This window comes from Schistocerca cancellata, chromosome 3, assembly GCF_023864275.1.
Source record: "Schistocerca cancellata isolate TAMUIC-IGC-003103 chromosome 3, iqSchCanc2.1, whole genome shotgun sequence".
NCBI lineage: Eukaryota > Metazoa > Arthropoda > Insecta > Orthoptera > Acrididae > Schistocerca > Schistocerca cancellata.
The window spans coordinates 144,542,082-144,560,104 of NC_064628.1; positions in this window are offsets into that span (position 1 = coordinate 144,542,082).

Below are 18,023 nucleotides of genomic sequence, written 5' to 3' on the forward strand. Positions count from 1 at the left end.
AGATAGAATTGTACTACTGTATTTCTTATTTGCTGGCGCATCACATCGTTGAATTGGGTTGCGTTGAGCTCTGACTCAACTGATGGTTTATTGATGGCACCGAGCACTATGGGACTTAACATCTATGCTCATCAGTCCCCTAGAACTTAGAACTACTTAAATCTAACTAACCTAAGGACATCACACAACACCCAGGCATCACGAGGCAGAGAAAATCCCTGACTCCGCCGGGAATCGAACCCGGGAACCCAGGCGCGGGAAGCGAGATGTGACTCAACTCCATTAACCAAAAGGCTATATGAAAGACGAGGAAACAGGTTCAAGTATTGAGTATAGGACCATAGATGATATTTTGTGGTAGGATAAAGTCTTCTGATCCGATGTTAACTCGTAGTCAGGTTCGAAAAATTCGTGAACAACAACGCTTAGTGGAATGCTCAAAAATGACAGAAAATTATCGATTAAGACAAATAAAGGCCATGGAAGATTTTGATAGGATCGAGTTGGACACGAGGCTGGTAAATCAGGGTGAACAACACGAGACAGAACAAATAGAAATGCCGAATGAGACCAAAAATATAACATATAATGTTCGATATGGTCCAATGAATGTACATTAGTACGGCGCTGCCAATGAATCTTCGCTGAGTTTGTAGATACTGATCTACAGCATATTGACATAAACTTAATCATATTGAATCAGGTAGGCTTGCAATTGGGTGAAAGAACGAGTGGCAGTGCTCTTACATTATCTTCGGAAGTGAAGGAAACAGTTCATGAAAAACGAGATAGGGAATGGTTACATCAGATGGCAACTGGCGAAAATGGTGTAAATGAAAACGCCAACATATTTGGAATGTTGCAGAATTTATTGCAACAAACTCCAGAACCAGAAAAGCGTTTAGAAGGGCGCATAACACAAGGGCAAAAAGAATTAGATGGGCACACAACACAAGGGCAAAAGGCATTAGATGGGCGCATAACACTGGGGCTGAAAGAAACTAACAAGGAAGTACAAAAAACACGCGATAATATTCAAGGCCAATTAGATCAACTACGAACTGTAGCTAAGGAAGCACAAATCGCGCTTCAAGCGCTCGTTACACAGCACAAACAATTGGGGATACACATTGACCCTGTCCAAACAGACATGGTAACCTTGCATGAAGTGAGGCAACGAAGTGTCAAAAAGGTTAAACAACAGGTCGAAGCTTTGGCCATCAAAGCGATGACGAAGGCGAAACATGGTACTGCTGAGACAACGTCTCACAAAAGAAGGATAAAGGCAGCATTAAAGAAATTCGATGCTCGTATTTTTAAAAATACAAGTGTAAAACGAATACCAAATTCAACGGCTGAGATCGGAAGTTTTACGTTCGATCGAAAGTCGTGGTGCCGTAGAAAGCCTTAGTGAGGAGTCGCAGACGACGACAGAAGCCACTTTAGTGTCGGTAGGTACTATTGTGAATACTGCAAAATCAACAGTTGTCAACAATACGACAGAAAGGGTACGCGATGATGACTGGCTCGAAGCCCGTAATCGTTTTGAACAGTTGATTCGCTGGGAAAATTTCAAATTTTACATCAATTGTATACCTCTTTGCTATCTGTCGCAACGATACATGAAGCGTGTCATCCACAATTCGCAGAAAGCAAAGCTCTTAAGACCCTTGCTATTTTCCACACCCTTGCGCGGTCCGCCGCGAGGCGAGAGAGAGATCTAGCCATTTTAGTTCTCAAAATTCCTTTATATGATGGGGATCTCTCCACCGTGTTGTGTCTGCGTCGCCCGGTACGGCTTCAGCCGATCACCATCTCGCTAGAGGTGAATCTTATTTTTCTTGCTGGGTCGCAGCCTAGTCATGTTAATGCTGTGCAGACACTTTCTCTAGGTCCTAGCCGTATTTACACTACAAGGAATAATGTATTTTCTGCCATTATCCGTTTAAGCACTGAAACTCGGCGTTCTCTTGTTAAATAACCCCCTGCTCGGTTCGTATCCAAAACGCGTTTTACCTCCACTTGTTTATTTATGCCCCTGTCCATATATTGGGAGATATTGTTTAATTAGTTTTCGGTACATGAGGTTAACTGCAATTGCCTTTTGTTGATATAGTGTACTTATTATTATTATCTGAGGTCTCATACTAAATCGTACCGTCGTTATGGATCAATCTCATGTAAAGTCCGTTAAATCCGCACGCCTTACGTGGGGTATGAGTTTTTGACATTTCTGCAGCATATGCTTACTGCCTATTGGGATGCCTCGGAACTGTCCCGTTATTGGGACAACTTTCCTATTATGCTAAATCTCACGTTTAGCAGGTGTCGGTGAATGTGGAAAGTGGGGTTTGGTCTTTAACATAGAGATGTAGAGGCAGCCTATTGAGGAATATGACGATTATCACTTAGTGTTTTGTTGTCTGTTATACATTTGCTGTGAAATCTCGTTTCGACATGTGTTTTCTCCTTTAGCTGCTAGTTACTGCAGTTCCAGTTTAACAAAGATGGAGTTAGCTTTCAAGCTGTGTGGCCAACGAACGGCCTTGCCGCAATGGTAACACTAGTTCCCGTAAGATCACCGAAGTTAAGTGCTGTCGGGCTGGGCTAGCACTTGGATAGGTGAGTGGAGGGTCTGAATCAGAGGCTGAGACGGTTCTGCGACCGTGTCGGCTGCAGATTCCTCGACTTGCGCCATAGGGTGGTGGGGTTTCGAGTTCCGCTGGATAGGTCAGGAGTCCACTACATGCAACAAGCGGCTACACGGGTAGCAGGGGTTGTGTGGCGTGGGTTAGGTTAGATGGCCTCGGGCAAGTACAGAAAGGGCAACAGCCTGTACGGGTGCGGGGCAAAGTCACGACATGCGGGGACCAAGCAGCAATCGGTATTGTAATTGTAAACTGTCGAAGCTGCGTTGGTAAAGTACCGGAACTTCAAGCGCTGATAGAAAGCACCGAATCTGAAATCGTTATAGGTACAGAAAGCTGGCTGAAGCCAAAGATAAATTCTGCCGAAATTTTTGCAAAGGTACAGACGGTGTTTAGAAAGGATAGGTTGCATGCAACCGGTGGTGGAGTGTTCGTCGCTGTTAGTAGTAGTATATCCTGTAGTGAAGTAGAAGTGGATAGTTCCTGTGAATTATTATGGGTGGAGGTTACACTCAACAACCGAGCTAGGTTAATAATTGGCTCCTTTTACCGACCCCCCGACTCAGCAGCATTAGTTGCTGAACAACTGAGAGAAAATTTGGAATACATTTCACATAAATTTACTCAGAATGTTATAGTCTTAGGTGGAGATTTCAATTGACCAGATGTAGACTGGGACACTCAGATGTTTAGGACGGGTGGTAGGGACAGAGCATCGAGTGACATTATCCTGAATGCACTATCCGAAAATTACCTCGAGCAATTAAACAGAGAGCCGACTCGTGGAGATAACATCTGGGACCTACTGATAACAAACAGACCCGAACTTTTCGACTCTGTAAGTGCAGAACAGGGAATCAGTGATCATAAGGCCGTTGCAGCATCCCTGAATATGGAAGTTAATAGGAATATAAAAAAGAGGGAGGAAGGTTTATCTGTTTAGCAAGAGTAATAGATCGCAGATTTCAGACTACCTAACAGATCAAAACGAAAATTTCTGTTCCGACGCTGACAATGTTGAGTGTTTATGGAAAAAGTTCAAGGCAATCGTAAAATGCGTTTTAGACAGGTCCGTGCCGAGTAAAACTGTGAGGGACGGGAAAAACCCACCGTGGTACAACAACAAAATTAGGAAACTACTGCGAAAGCAGAGAGAGCTTCACTCCAAGTTTAAACGCAGTCAAAACCTCTGAGACAAACAAAAGCTAAACGATGTCAAAGTTAGCGTAAGGAGGGCTATGCGTGAAGCGTTCAGTGAATTCGAAAGTAAAATACTAGGTACCGACTTGACAGAAAATCCTAGGAAGTTCTGGTCTTACGTTAAATCAGTAAGTGGCTCGAAACAGCATGTCCAGACACTCCGGGATGATGATGGCATTGAAACAGAGGATGACAAGCGTAAAGCTGAAATACTAAACACCTTTTTCCAAAGCTGTTTCACAGAGGAAGACCGCACTGCAGTTCCTTCTCTTAATGCTCGCACAAACAAAAAAATGGCTGACATCGAAATAAGTGTCCAAGGAATCGAAAAGCAACTGGAATCACGCAACAGAGGAAAGTCCACTGGACCTGACGGGATACCAATTCGATTCTACACAGAGTACGCGAAAAAACTTGCCCCCCTTCTAACAGCCGTGTACCTTAAGTCTCTAGAGGAACGGAAGGTTCCAAATGATTGGAAAAGAGCACAGGTAGTCCCAGTCTTCAAGAAGGGTCGTCGAGCAGATGCGCAAAACTATAGACCTATATCTCTGACGTCGATCTGTTGTAGAATGTTAGAACATGTTTTTTGCTCGAGTATCATGTCGTTTTTGAAAACTCAGAATCTACTATGTAGGAATCAACATGGATTCCGGAAACAGCGCTCGTGTGAGACCCAACTCGCTTTATTTGTTCATGAGACCCAGAAAATATTAGATACAGGCTCCCACGTAGATGCTAATTTTCTTGACTTCCGGAAGGCGTTCGATACAGTTCCGCACTGTCGCCTGATAAACAAAGTAAGAGCCTACAGAATATCAGACCAGCTGTGTGGCTGGATTGTAGAGTTTTTAGCAAACAGAACACAGCATGTTGTTATCAACGGAGACACGTCTACAGACGTTAAAGTAACCACTGGCGTGCCACAGGGGAGTGTTATGGGACCATTGCTTTTCACAATATATATAAATGACCTAGTAGATAGTGTCGGAATTTCCATGCGGCTTTTCGCGGATGATGCTGTAGTATACAGAGAAGTTGCAGCATTAGAAAATTGTAGCGAAAAGCAGGAAGATCTGCAGCGGATAGGCACTTGGTGCAGGGAGTGGCAACTGACCCTTAACATAGACAAACGTAATGTATTGCGAATACATAGAAAAAGGATCCTTTATTGTATGATTATATGATAGCGGAACAAACACTGGTAGCAGTTACTTCTGTAAAATATCTGGAAGTATGCGTGCGGAACGATTTGAAGTGGAATGATCATATAAAATTAATTGTTGGTAAGGCGGGTACCAGGTTGAGATTCATTGGGAGAGTCCTTACAAAATGTAGTCCATCAACAAAGGAGGTGGCTTACAAAACACTCGTTCGACCTATACTTGAGTATTGCTCATCAGTGTTTGATCCGTACCAGATCGGGTTGACGGAGGATAAAGAGAAGATCCAAAGAAGAGCGGCGCGTTTCGTCACAGGGTTATTTGGTAACCGTGATAGCGTTACGGAGATGTTTAACAAGCTCAAGTGGCAGACTCTGCAAGAGAGGCGCTCTGCATCGCGGTGTAGCTTGCTCGCCAGGTTCCGAGAGGGTGCGTTTCTGGATGAGGTATCGAATATATTGCTTCCCCCTACTTATACCTCCCGAGGAGATCACGAATGTAAAATTAGAGAGATTAGAGCGCGCACAGAGGCTTTCAGACAGTTGTTCTTCCCGCGAACCATACGCGACTGGAACAGGAAAGGGAGGTAATGACAGTGGCACGTAAAGTGCCCTCCGCCACACACCGTTAGGTGGCTTGCGGAGTATAAATGTAGATGTAGATGTAGACCACTCAGTCTGCCGAACGCTGTTGGCAAGTGGGGTGCACTCAGCCCTTGTAAGGCAAACTGAGGAGCTGGTTGATTGAGAAATATCGGCTCCTCTCTCTCAGGAGAGTGGTGTGCTGACCACGTGCGCATCCAGCGATGCCCCTCGGCTGAGGATGACACGGCGGGCGGGCAGCGCCGTTGAACCATCCCAAGCTTGTTCAGACAGAGAGAGAAAGATATCTTGAAGCTGTATGGTTGATGGATCGTTGTCACTTATCCAGCTCTTTGAAAAATGCTACTAAAAAAAATAACCAACGTAATGAAATTTCGCTAATATTTTCGCCTACATAACATGGCTCTGAGCACTATGGGACTCAACTGCTGTGGTCATAAGTCCCCTAGAACTTAGAACTACTTAAACCTAACTAACCTAAGGACATCACACACATCCATGCCCGAGGCAGGATTCGAACCTGCAACCGTAGCGGTCGTGCGGTTCCAGACTGTATCGCTTTTAACCGCTCGGCCACTCTGGCCGGCGACATAACATATTTAAGTGAATAAATTGCAACATCACATGGTGATGGCAAACGTCATTGCAAACGTAAAATGGTGGTACATTAATAACTGGTGCAACAGTCAGAATGTTATATGAAAGCAAGAAAATGTGCATGCATTGTTTCGTACAGGTGCTGGAAGCTAATTTGTTCATGCCTCTTGCACTTGGTTGGTCAGTACAGGGATGCTGTTTGTGAATGACACTGAAGCTGTCAGCCGATGACGTCCATAAGTACACAATTGGAGACAGACCTGATGATCGAGCAAGCCAAGGGATCATGGTGACACACTGTGGAGCACAGTGGTATGTGGTCGAGTGCTATCCTGCTGGAAGAAACCTCCTGGGATTCTCTTTGAGCAAGACAGCGTAATAGGTCGAATCACCAGATTGACTTACAAATTTACAGTTTGTGTGCATGGGATTACCGCGAGAATGCTGAGCGGTGCACGGCTGGTGTTCATCCCATTGACTGTTTGTCATCTTCTATTACAGTACTGCCGCCGCCTCGTTTCCTTATTTCATTTACTGGCGTCACTAACTTCCTGCCTTACTTGCCCATGAGTGGCAGCAGCAGCGCGTATCGATACGTGCACTGTCGTACCATCTCTGGAGCGACCAATAGTATATCTGGATCGTCATGTGTCTGAAAGTCAGTCGGCCGTGGAGCAGCAGTCGCGGAGGATGGAGCATCGGGTACGAAGCGCCAGTGAGGTGAGTAAAGCCAGGACTTGCCGACTGCTGACGACACACATGTACCGTACCGTCCTACTGAAGGAGACCGGAGCGGGAACGACCGTTGGTTGGTCGTTCATGTCGGTCACCTCTAGGTGTGCTCGTCCCGCTGGCGCGCCGCCAACGCCAAGCGATAAGAGTGTTTACATAACAAACTGTTGCATCCTTGAGCCTCCGGTTTTAGATGGACCCTTGTCCGGTTAGTGGCTGACGCAACAGATCTTTATTTATGGAAATATAGAGTACAATCGGCTACAAATTTTACATATTCACATACACCTTTACCTTTAACCATACAAATGCAGATTCATTTTCATTAATTTTTCTTTTGCTAAGAGTATACAAAACAAGAAGAGATGTTGAGTCATAAGCTGATTTACCAAAATCTTTACTACGAATTTCAAACATATGATAGGTACGATAGGCAACTACATCTCTATCATTAAAACTTTCAAGAGCAGGTACACTAAAATCTCCGCTACCACCTGTGACTATGGCAATGGTGAACCATCCATTTCTATGTGAGAGCCTTAGATAAAAAACTTTCTATAGAACTCAGCCGAAGGTCTCACAGTAAGCAAGAACATCCGAGACAAAGATTTTCAAAGTTTAATCTACACTACTGGCCATTAAAATTGCTACACCAAGAAGATGACGTGCTTCAGACGCGAAATTTAACATACAGGAAGACAATGCTGTGAAATGGAAATGAGTAGCTTTACAGAGCATTCAAAAGAGGTAGGCGCCGGTGGCGGCACCTACAACGTGCTGACACGAGGGAAGTTTACAACCGATTTCTCATACACAAACAGCAGTTGACCGGCGTTGCCTGGTGAAACGTTGTTGTGATGCCTCGTGTAAGGAGGAGAAATGCGTACCATTACGTTTCCGACTTTGATAAAGGTCGGGTTGTAGCCTATCGCGATTGCGGTTTCTCGTATCGCGACATTGCTGCTCGCGTTGGTCGAGATCCAATGACTGTTAGCAGAATATGGAATCGGTGGGTTCAGGAGGGTAATACGGTACGCGGTGCTGGTTCCCAACGGCCTCGTATCACTAGCAGTCGAGATGACAGGCATCTTATCCGCATGGCTTTAACGGATCGTACAGCCACGTTTTGATCCCTGAGTCAACAGATGGGGACGTTTCCAAGACAAGAACCATCTGCACGAACAGTTCCACGACGTTTGCAGCAGCATAGACTATCAGCTCGGAGACCATGGCTGCGGTTATCCTTCACGCTGCATCACAGACAGGATCGCCTGCGATGGTGTACTCAACGACGAACCTGGGTGCACGAATGGCAAACCGTCATTTTTTCGGATGAATCCAGGTTCTTTTTACAGCATCATGATGGTCGCATCCGTGTTTAGCGACATTGCGGTGAACGCACATTGGAAGAGTGTATCGACATCGCCATGCTGGTGTATTACCCGGTGTGATGGTATGGGGCACCATTGGTTACACGTCTCGGTCACCTCTTTTTCGCACTGACGGCACTTTGAACAGTGAACGTTAAATTTCAGATGTGTTACGACCCGTGGCTCTACCCTTCATTCGATGCCTGAGAAACCCTACATTTCAGTAGGATAATGCACGACCTCATGTTGCAGTCTTGTATGGGCCTTTCTGGATACAGAAAATGTTCGACTGCTGCCCTGGCCAGCACATTCTCCAGATCTCTCACTACTTGAAAACGTCTGGCCAATGATGGCCGAGCAACTGTCTCGCCACAATACGCCAGCCACTACTCTTGATAATCCGTGGTATCGTGTTGAAGTTGCAAGGGCAGCTGTTCCTGTACACACCATCCGAGATCTGTTTGACTCAATGCCCGGGCGTATCAAGACCGTCATTACGGCCAGAGGTGGTTTTTCTGGGTACTGATTTCTCAGGAGGCCTTCTGGAAAGTTTGGAAGGTAGGAGACGAGATACTGGCAGAAGTAAAGCTGTGAGGAGCGGGCGTGAGTCGTGCTTCGATAGCTCAGATGGTAGAGCACTTCCCCGCGAAAGGCAAAGCTCCCGAGTTCGAGTCTCGGTCCGGCTCATAGTTTTAATGGTTCAAATGGTTCAAATGGCTCTGAGCACTATGGGACTTAACATCTATGGTCATCAGTCCCCTAGAACTTAGAACTAGTTAAACCTAACTAACCTAAGGACATCACACAACACCCAGTCATCACGAGGCAGAGAAAATCCCTGACCCCGGCGGGAATCGAACCCGGGTACTCGGGCGTGGGAAGCGAGAACGCTACGGCACGACCACGAGCTGCGGACATAGTTTTAATCTGCGAGGAAATTTCATATCAGCGCACACTCCGCTGCAGAGTGAAAATCTCATTCGACAAGAAGATGTCAATAGCACAACGTTCTGGATCCTGGTGCCAAATCCAGCCAAGTCAGAACAAATGCCCAAAACTACCAACAACACTTCAGCTGTCGAACTACACGCCATGCTGGACAGCATCAACATGACGAGGAAAATAAACTGCCAACAACTACATCAACGACCAGGGCAGTTTACCGTAACGTCAACGGCCACAAGGCTGAGGATACCGCTGGTACACTTCATTAACAAAGGAATGAATTAAATTACGGCCAACACGTCACAGGAAGATGGCTGCAATTCTAGCCGATTTCAACACACCACCACGTTGCTGCTTGCGGGGACAGCCCAGAATACAACAGCAAGCAAACAATGAAGAGATGTCACAACGGCTGAGCTTTCATGACAGGTTCACTATTACTCAACTCCAGGCTGTACGTGCGGTGGGCGACGATCTTAGCAGTTCTAGCAGCTAGTGCCACACAACCCCGACCGCGCGTGCTCGCCGCCAGTGGCCCCGCCCAGATCACACGCCACAGAGACTTCCTCGCCCCTCCGCCGCAACCGACTAACCGCTCAACACCCGGAAACGGTGAAAAGATCAAATACACGTGAGAACGTGTCATTTATATCCAAGCTAAATTGAAGAGGACATCCAAGAAATACACAAGGTCCATCGACGAGGCCGTGGGCTGCAACACACTTCACTGGAATGCGATTTTTTTTTTGTCTCTTGATGTTGTCGTGAGTTCAATGTTCTAAAGAAGTTAAACTTCTAGAGAAGTTAAACCTCCACAAGAACTCCTGTACCTCAATTCCTTGCTAGGCCTTGAGCCTACGATTTTCGATCTAAGTTAAATCAAAGGAGGTCCTTCGTTAAAACCTTGAGAGTTTTGGTTCTTGCTTGTGTGATAGTATGTTTTAAGAAATTGAGTTTATATGTTGAGTGCAACTGACAGTAACGTATTCTGGCCGCTTTCCACAAATATAACTGAATCCGCTCTACCCTGCTAGCCCAGGGATTTCAAGTGCTCCTGCTGTCATTCGCAGACAATAACTCGAGGAGTAGGTCTTGTGTGTCTAGCACGCAGACAGATAGTGTGCGGGTTCTCAACTGGCTTCTTCTAACCAACATAAGACCATCACTAGCACCGAGGGAGAACAAGCTTTCATCAGTAAACACCACAGGCGTCCCGGTTGCCCTTCAATTATGTCTCGCCTGACAGCATTCAAGTAGCAAATGGATGTCGTTTGTGATTAGCGGAATACACGATACAAGAAGTTCGGTTCGGAGCTAGCCTTGGAGCAACAAACAGTTCGTTGTGTAAGTGGGGAGAGAGATGCTGCTCAAATAGCTGTTTCAGATGCAGGACAATGCTACGTGGCTGGCATCTTGCCACCGCACATCCTCATGACCACCACTGCCAGCAGTCATGTACAGTGGCCACAGAGCTGTCTGTATAGTATCGCAAAGGGGGACACCAAGCTTCGCACAGCCGTATTACACGACCTCGTTCAAACTCAGTGGGGTGTTTTTAATGGTGTCTCTGTCTCCTGAAAGGCGTTCTTCACTAACATCGACTCATCACTTCCAGTCTTAATGGTAACAAATGATCACTACCGTTACAGCGTGTTTTCAAACTAAAGATTATTTGTATCCTCATAGTGCAGCTACTAGCGTCACTCTATGCGACCAGCGCGAAATCTGAGTATGTAGAAACACGCATACAAACTTCAGCTGTGTCGCATATATTCTTGTTGTTGCGGTGTATATGAGTATATAACGAAGATACTGGCACAGATGACAAAATGGCAGATATCGAAATAGACGACAGAGGGATAGAGAAACAATTAAAATCGCTCAAAAGAGGAAAGGCCTCTGGACCTGATGGGATACCAGTTCAATTTTACACAGAGTACGCGAAGGAACTTGCCCCCCTTCTTGCAGCGTTGTACCGTAGGTCTCTAGAAGAGCGTAGCGTTCCAAAGGATTGGAAAAGGGCACAGGTCATCCCCGTTTTCAAGAAGGGACGTCGAACAGATGTGCAGAACTATAGACCTATATCTTTAACGTCGATCAGTTGCAGAATTTTGGAACACGTATTGTGTTCGAGTATAATGACTTTTCTGGAGACTAGAAATCTACTCTGTAGGAATCAGCATGGGTTTCGAAAAAGACGGTCATGTGAAATCCAGCTCGCGCTATTCGTCCACGAGACTCAGAGGGCCATAGACACGGGTTCACAGGTAGATGCCGTGTTTCTTGACTTCCGCAAGGCGTTCGATACAGTTCCCCACAGTCGTTTAGTGAACAAAGTAAGAGCATATGGACTATCAGACCAATTGTGTGATTGAATTGAGGCGTTCCTAGATAACAGGACGCAGCATGTTATTCTCAATGGAGAGAAGTCTTCCGAAGTAAGAGTGATTTCAGGTGTGCCGCAGGGGAGTGTCATAGGACCGTTGCTATTCACAATATACATAAATGACCTTGTGGATGACATCGGAAGTTCACTGAGGCTTTTTGCAGATGATGCTGTGGTGTACCGAGAGGTTGTAACACTGGAAAATTGTACTGAAATGCAGGAGGATCTGCAGCGAATTGACGCATGGTGCAGGGAATGGCAATTGAATCTCAATGTAGACAAGTGTAATGTGCTGCGAATATACAGAAAGATAGATCCTTTATCATTTAGCTACAAAATAGCAGGTCAGCAACTGGAAGCAGTTAATACCATAAATTATCTGGGAGTACGCATTAGGAGTGATTTAAAATGGAATGATCATATAATGTTAATCGTCGGTAAAGCAGATGCCAGACTGAGATTCATTGGAAGAATCCTAAGGAAATGCAATCCGAAAACAAAGGAAGTAGGTTACAGTACGCTTGTTCGCCCACTGCTTGAATACTGCTCAGCAGTATGGGATCCGTACCAGATAGGGTTGTTAGAAGAGATAGAGAAGATCCAACGGAGAGCAGCGCGCTTCGTTACAGGATCATTTAGTAATCGCGAAAGCGTTGCGGAGATGATAGATAAACTCCAGTGGAAGACTCTGCAGGAGAGACGCTCAGTAGCTCGGTACGGGCTTTTATTGAAGTTTCGAGAACATACCTTCACCGAAGAGTCAAGCAGTATATTGCTCCCTCCTACGTATATCTCGCGAAGAGACCATGAGGATAAAATCAGAGAGATTAGAGCCCACACAGAGGCATACCGACAATCCTTCTTTCCACGAACAATACGAGACTGGAATAGAAGGGAGAACCGATAGAGGTACTGAAGGTACCCTCCGCCACACACCGTCAGGTGGCTTGCGGAGTATGGACGTAGATGTAGAATACGGAAATCCACGGATATAACAGCTTTTGACAAGGGGAACATCATTGTGGCGCTGCCGCTGGAGACGAGAATCTCTGATACCGCGAAGCTGCTCGACTGTTGGCGCACTACTGCCGTGAGAACCTATAGAAAGCGGTGGAACGATGGTGAAATGACGAGTAGGCCGCATGGTATTGGACGACCACGTCTCGTCGCAAAACGTGGAGGACGGAGAATCCCCCGCAGTGTAATGCAGGGTAGGCAGCGACCTGTGCGAGATGTGACGACGGAGTAGAATGCTGGTGGAGGCACACGTGTTTCTGAACACGCCGTTCCATGGCTGACGTTGGAAACGAAGTTCCACATCACGCGATCCTTACGGGATCCTGTGTTGACCTAATGACACCGTCAGCTATGACTGCAGTGGACGCAGAATCATTGTGTTCTCACCGGTGATCAATAGAAACGTATCACCTATCGAATGAATGGCATTTCTTGTTGTTCAATGGTTGGGTCCGTTCAAGCCGTCATCCAGGCGAATGGCTGCATGAAACATGCACTGCACCACAGATGGTGGCAAGGTGGCGCAGTGGCTAGCACACTGGATTCGCATTCGGGAGGACGACGGTTCGATCTCGCGTCCGGCCATCCTGATTTATGTTTCCCGTGATTTCCCTAAATCGCTCTACGCAAATGGCGGGATGGTTCCTTTGAAAGGGCGCGACCGACTTCCTTCCCCGTCCTTCCCTAATCCGATGAGACAGATGACCTCGCTGTCTGGTCTTCTCCCCGAAACAACAAAATCAGGTGGAGGTCGGTGAGGGCAGGATTGTGCTATGGGATACGCTCAGTTGGGCTTCCATTGGATCTCTGGTGGCAATAAAAGGCATCATGATAGCAGCGAACGTTTTTGGTTTTCTGCTATTTTTTGTTTTATTTGAATCATTACTCTTCTAACTGGTTTGGTGCGGACCGCCACGACTCCCTCTCATGTGCCAACCTCCTCATCTCAGAGTGGTTCTTGCAACCTAAGTTTGCAATTATTTGCTAGTTATATTCCAGTCTCTATATTCCTCTATCATTTTTACCCTGTAGTATCTAGGAAGTTGTTCCCTGATGTCTTAAATTATGTCCTATCCTTTCTTCTTGCCAAAGTTCTCCATACCTTTCTTTCCTCTCCAATTCTGTGCAGAACCTACTCATTCCTTATACTATGAATTCACATAACTTTCAACATTTTTCTGTAGCACCACGTCTGAAATGCTTCGATTCTCCTCCATTCAGGTTTTTGCAGAGTCCATTCTCACTATTATACAACTACGTGAAAGTTACTGCGGACCACCAGCATAGCTTCATACTTGAAGTCCACCACACCGGCGATATCATCTTCCAGCGAGATAACCATCCTTGTTCCAAAGTCAGACTCGTGCTATAGCGGTTTGAGGGACATACTAGTGAACGCAGGTTGACGTCTTGGCCAGCAGATGCGCCTGCGAAAGATTTACGAAGTATAGAGATCTTAAAAAGGTAAGTACTGGCATACTTGACGACAATATATACGAGATCTGGTGCAGCGCGATACAACCCACCGGAACTCATATCGGGCTCTAGCTGCGTGAGCGTAAACCACCATCCCGTAATTTTCGGGAATTGCTTGTCCTGTACATATACATCTGTTGCCACATACTTCTAAAAGCCTGCCAAGTACTTATAGAATCCATACCAAACAGCATCGTTACTGTATTCCGTGTACACAGTGGGCCAACACACTATTAAAGTGGCGATCATAATGATTTGGCTCTTCGATTTATTTATATTGTTGTTTCTCACCGTTTGTCGTGTTGTCTGGTCTATAACGCATCTCAGAGATACCTTCTTAGACTACTACTAAAGAAAGCACGGTTAAGAGTCTGGCTACAAATCGAAAGGATATCGAATCGAATCTAAAAAAATCGTTCAAATGGCTCTGAGCACTATGGGACTTAACATGAGAGGTCTTCAGTCCCCTAGAACTTAGAACTACTTAAACCTAACTAACCTAATGACATCACACACATCCATGCCCGAAGCAGGATTCGAACCTGCGACCGTAGCAGTCGCGCGGTTCCAGACTGCAGCGCCTAGAGCCGCTCGGCCACGCCGGCCGGCGGATCGAATCTCAGCTGGGTCACTTTTTCATTCTGTCTTTCAACTTAACATGCGCCAGTCACTCACGTGGAGATTCTTCAGAAACGAAACGTGGCTCGGATTCCACGCTACACTGTAGCCCCAATTTTACCCGTTGCAAAACTGTTTAGGGTCACACAAGTTGCCTAAGTGACACCTAGTTGACTGCAATCGTCTCGTAAGAATTGCATAGCGAAAATAACATGCGAATCCTAAACCTTTGGTTTCAATTTCTTTATACAAAGATTGACTGATAAGTAATGCCTCCACCTTCGTAAGTCTTCAATGGTTAGCAGCATTGGTGTGCGGCAGGTACTGGCTTGTTCCGTAGCCTCTTCTCAACAGCTCCAGTTGGCGGGAAGCCTTAGCATTGAAAGGTTGTGTTGTTACAGTGTAAAGTATGGAACCCTGCGCAGACGGTCGGTCAATGCGATTCAAGCAATGTGCAGTCATCGAACTCTTGACAGCAGAAGGTGTCACTCCAAAGGCGATTCATCGGTGAATGAAAGCATTTTATTGTGATTGTTTTGATGTGGGTACTGTGCGTCGATGGGCGACTCGCCCCCGTAAAAGAAATTCAAGACGCAGCCCTCAGCTGAAAAGATCACGGCCACAGTGCTATGGGACGCAGATTGTCTTATCCATGTTGATTTCCTCGATCGTGGAACAACAATAAATTCAGAGCGTTATATCACAACGCTGGGAACTCTGAAACGACGGCTAACAAGGGTCCCAAAGGAAAAGGGAAATGTTTTTCTGCAGCATGACTATGCCAGACCTCACACTTCACGTGCCACACAGCAGAGCTTCAGAGACTGAACCTCACCACCGTAGGGAATCCTCCATACTGTCCAGATTTAGTACCGTCTGACTTCCAATTGTCAGCGGGAACATCATTATGCTTCTGATCAAGACGTTGGGTGAACTGTGAGACTGTGGTTGTGGAAACAGAGTGTCGACTTCTTCCGTGTCAGCTTCAGAAAACTTGTTCATCGTTGGCAGAAATGTATCCAATTGGCTGGTGACTATATGGAAAAGTGAATATTAGTAGTTAAAGGTCACATTCTAAGGATTATTTCTTCGTTTTATTTACTAAAATATTCTCATCCACATCCGATTAACGAAGGTGAAGGCATTACTTTTCATTCAACCCTCGTACATAAAGTAAAACGTAGCATTGGCTGCACCTTTGCATCATTTATATGAATGAAGACGTACAGCTCTGTAGCATATGACTCAGCGTTGAACTTCCTTCTTTCCACGAAAAATGAAATTGTTTAAGGTGATCGCTCATGACAAGGTGTAGACCCGGGAACGAGTCGCAATGAGGCACAAATGCCCATTTGTCACACGAAGTTGATGCTAATACATATTCACAAAAAGTGTGTATCCAGTTCATCATTTACCTGCCCTGCTGTTTTAAACCATTAACGTAAGATCGTTATCTTGATGAATGGGTTACGACAGCATTTTACATTCAGTCAGTAATTACATGAAACACAGAAAACCACATTTTTGTTGCCCGTGGAAGCCGTTTGGTTAACCGGCAAAGGATACCGTGGAAACATGCACCGGGGTAGTCGGTTAGTAATGAAGACTTTCCGACTTGCCCTATAATTCAGTTGTAATTAAAATCAGATACAAATAAACGTAAATAATAATAAAATTGTGACAAATTTATGAAGTATATAGATCTTAAAAACGTAAGTACTGGCATACGGGGTGACAATATATACGAGGTCTGGTGCAGCGTGTTACAACCAACCCACGAGCTCGTGTCTGCATAACGATTGCCTGGAATGGCACTTCGTTCGCTAAAAACTTTCACATATTTCGATAGTATAATTATTTTCCGATGGCAAAATGTCTTACGTTGCTGGAGATGAATAACGATGCATGGCCCACTATAACACTCATGTGCGTTGACGTAACATGAGGAATATAAATACATGACCACACTTGGTCCGCAATAACACGACGTGTAGGTGGTATAAAATTTTCTTGTTTCTGTTTATTTGCTACTTATAGAGGGAAAGAGGTACCAACGTGAGTAACCTGCAGTAAGCAAGCTGATAATGGTATTTTTCATCTAGTTGACATGGAGATTTTACTCAATGTTTAATGCCCTAAAGGGACGCCAAACTCTACCTCTAAAGTCGCGTCGACATTTACGTCTTCAGAGACGCTGTACTGCCACAGCATTAAGCAATTTTGATACCAAGCGTACTTCCGTTAGAAGCCGGAACCGGACGTGGGAAGCTCTCCGACCGCGTCGGCGAAAACAACACTCGACGAGGCTCGGTTCTTCGGCATATAGAATCACCCTCGAGGAGAATAACATGCAAACAACGTCCACGAAGCTCGCTGCTAGTTTCGGATTACGATAAAATCTAGAGAGCCCCTGTCGATAACATCGACAGCTGGTTTGTCGAAACTAACGGTCTTTCTAAGTACGAGGTGTGATGATTTATGTGAACTTAATTAACAATGGCTTATGTGCACAAAGAGGTCGCCCGCTTCGATGGCGCCGTTGACTAAAATATGCCACATGTGTTAACAGCATTCGATTCTGTTTCACAAATGCAGGAGGGTAAAAACGGAAAAAGTGGGCACTTTAATGTATATTGTGGAATGCGAATGGCGAGAGTTGATTTCAAAAAGCATATCGCAAGCCCGTAAACAGTTGCAAAAGTTAATTTTTTATCGCGGGTCACCCTTAATCCGTTTTGCAAATTTTATAAACTTGTGGTAAGATCTTATGGGGCCAAACTGCTTAGGTCATCGGTCCCTAAGCTTAAACACTACTCAATCTAGCTTAAAGTAACTTACGCTATGGACAACACACACACCCATGTCCGAGGGAGGACTCGAACCTCCTACTGGGAGCGTCGCTCGGACCGTGAAATAAAGCATCAGACTGTGCGGCTACCTCGCGCGGCAGATCTGTTTTGTACTGGGAAATGTTCACCTGCGGCCCAGTACCCGACTATTGCCCTTACAGCGCAAGGGCTCAGCTCCCATCGAGAGGTCAAACCAATGCTGTTATGTATTCTGATTGATTATCCGCCCCTGTATCACCATAGACTACTGATTCACAGCAGTATCTACGACCGCTTGTCTCTAATCCTCCTCCATGTCAACAGATGCGCTTGTTCTACCTCCTTCTGGTGCAACAAATGGCTCGTCTACGATTAGCTACTCAATCATCTCCTCTTCTCTTCCAAATACTAGTGTCCTTCTGTACGATAGGGACGACCAAT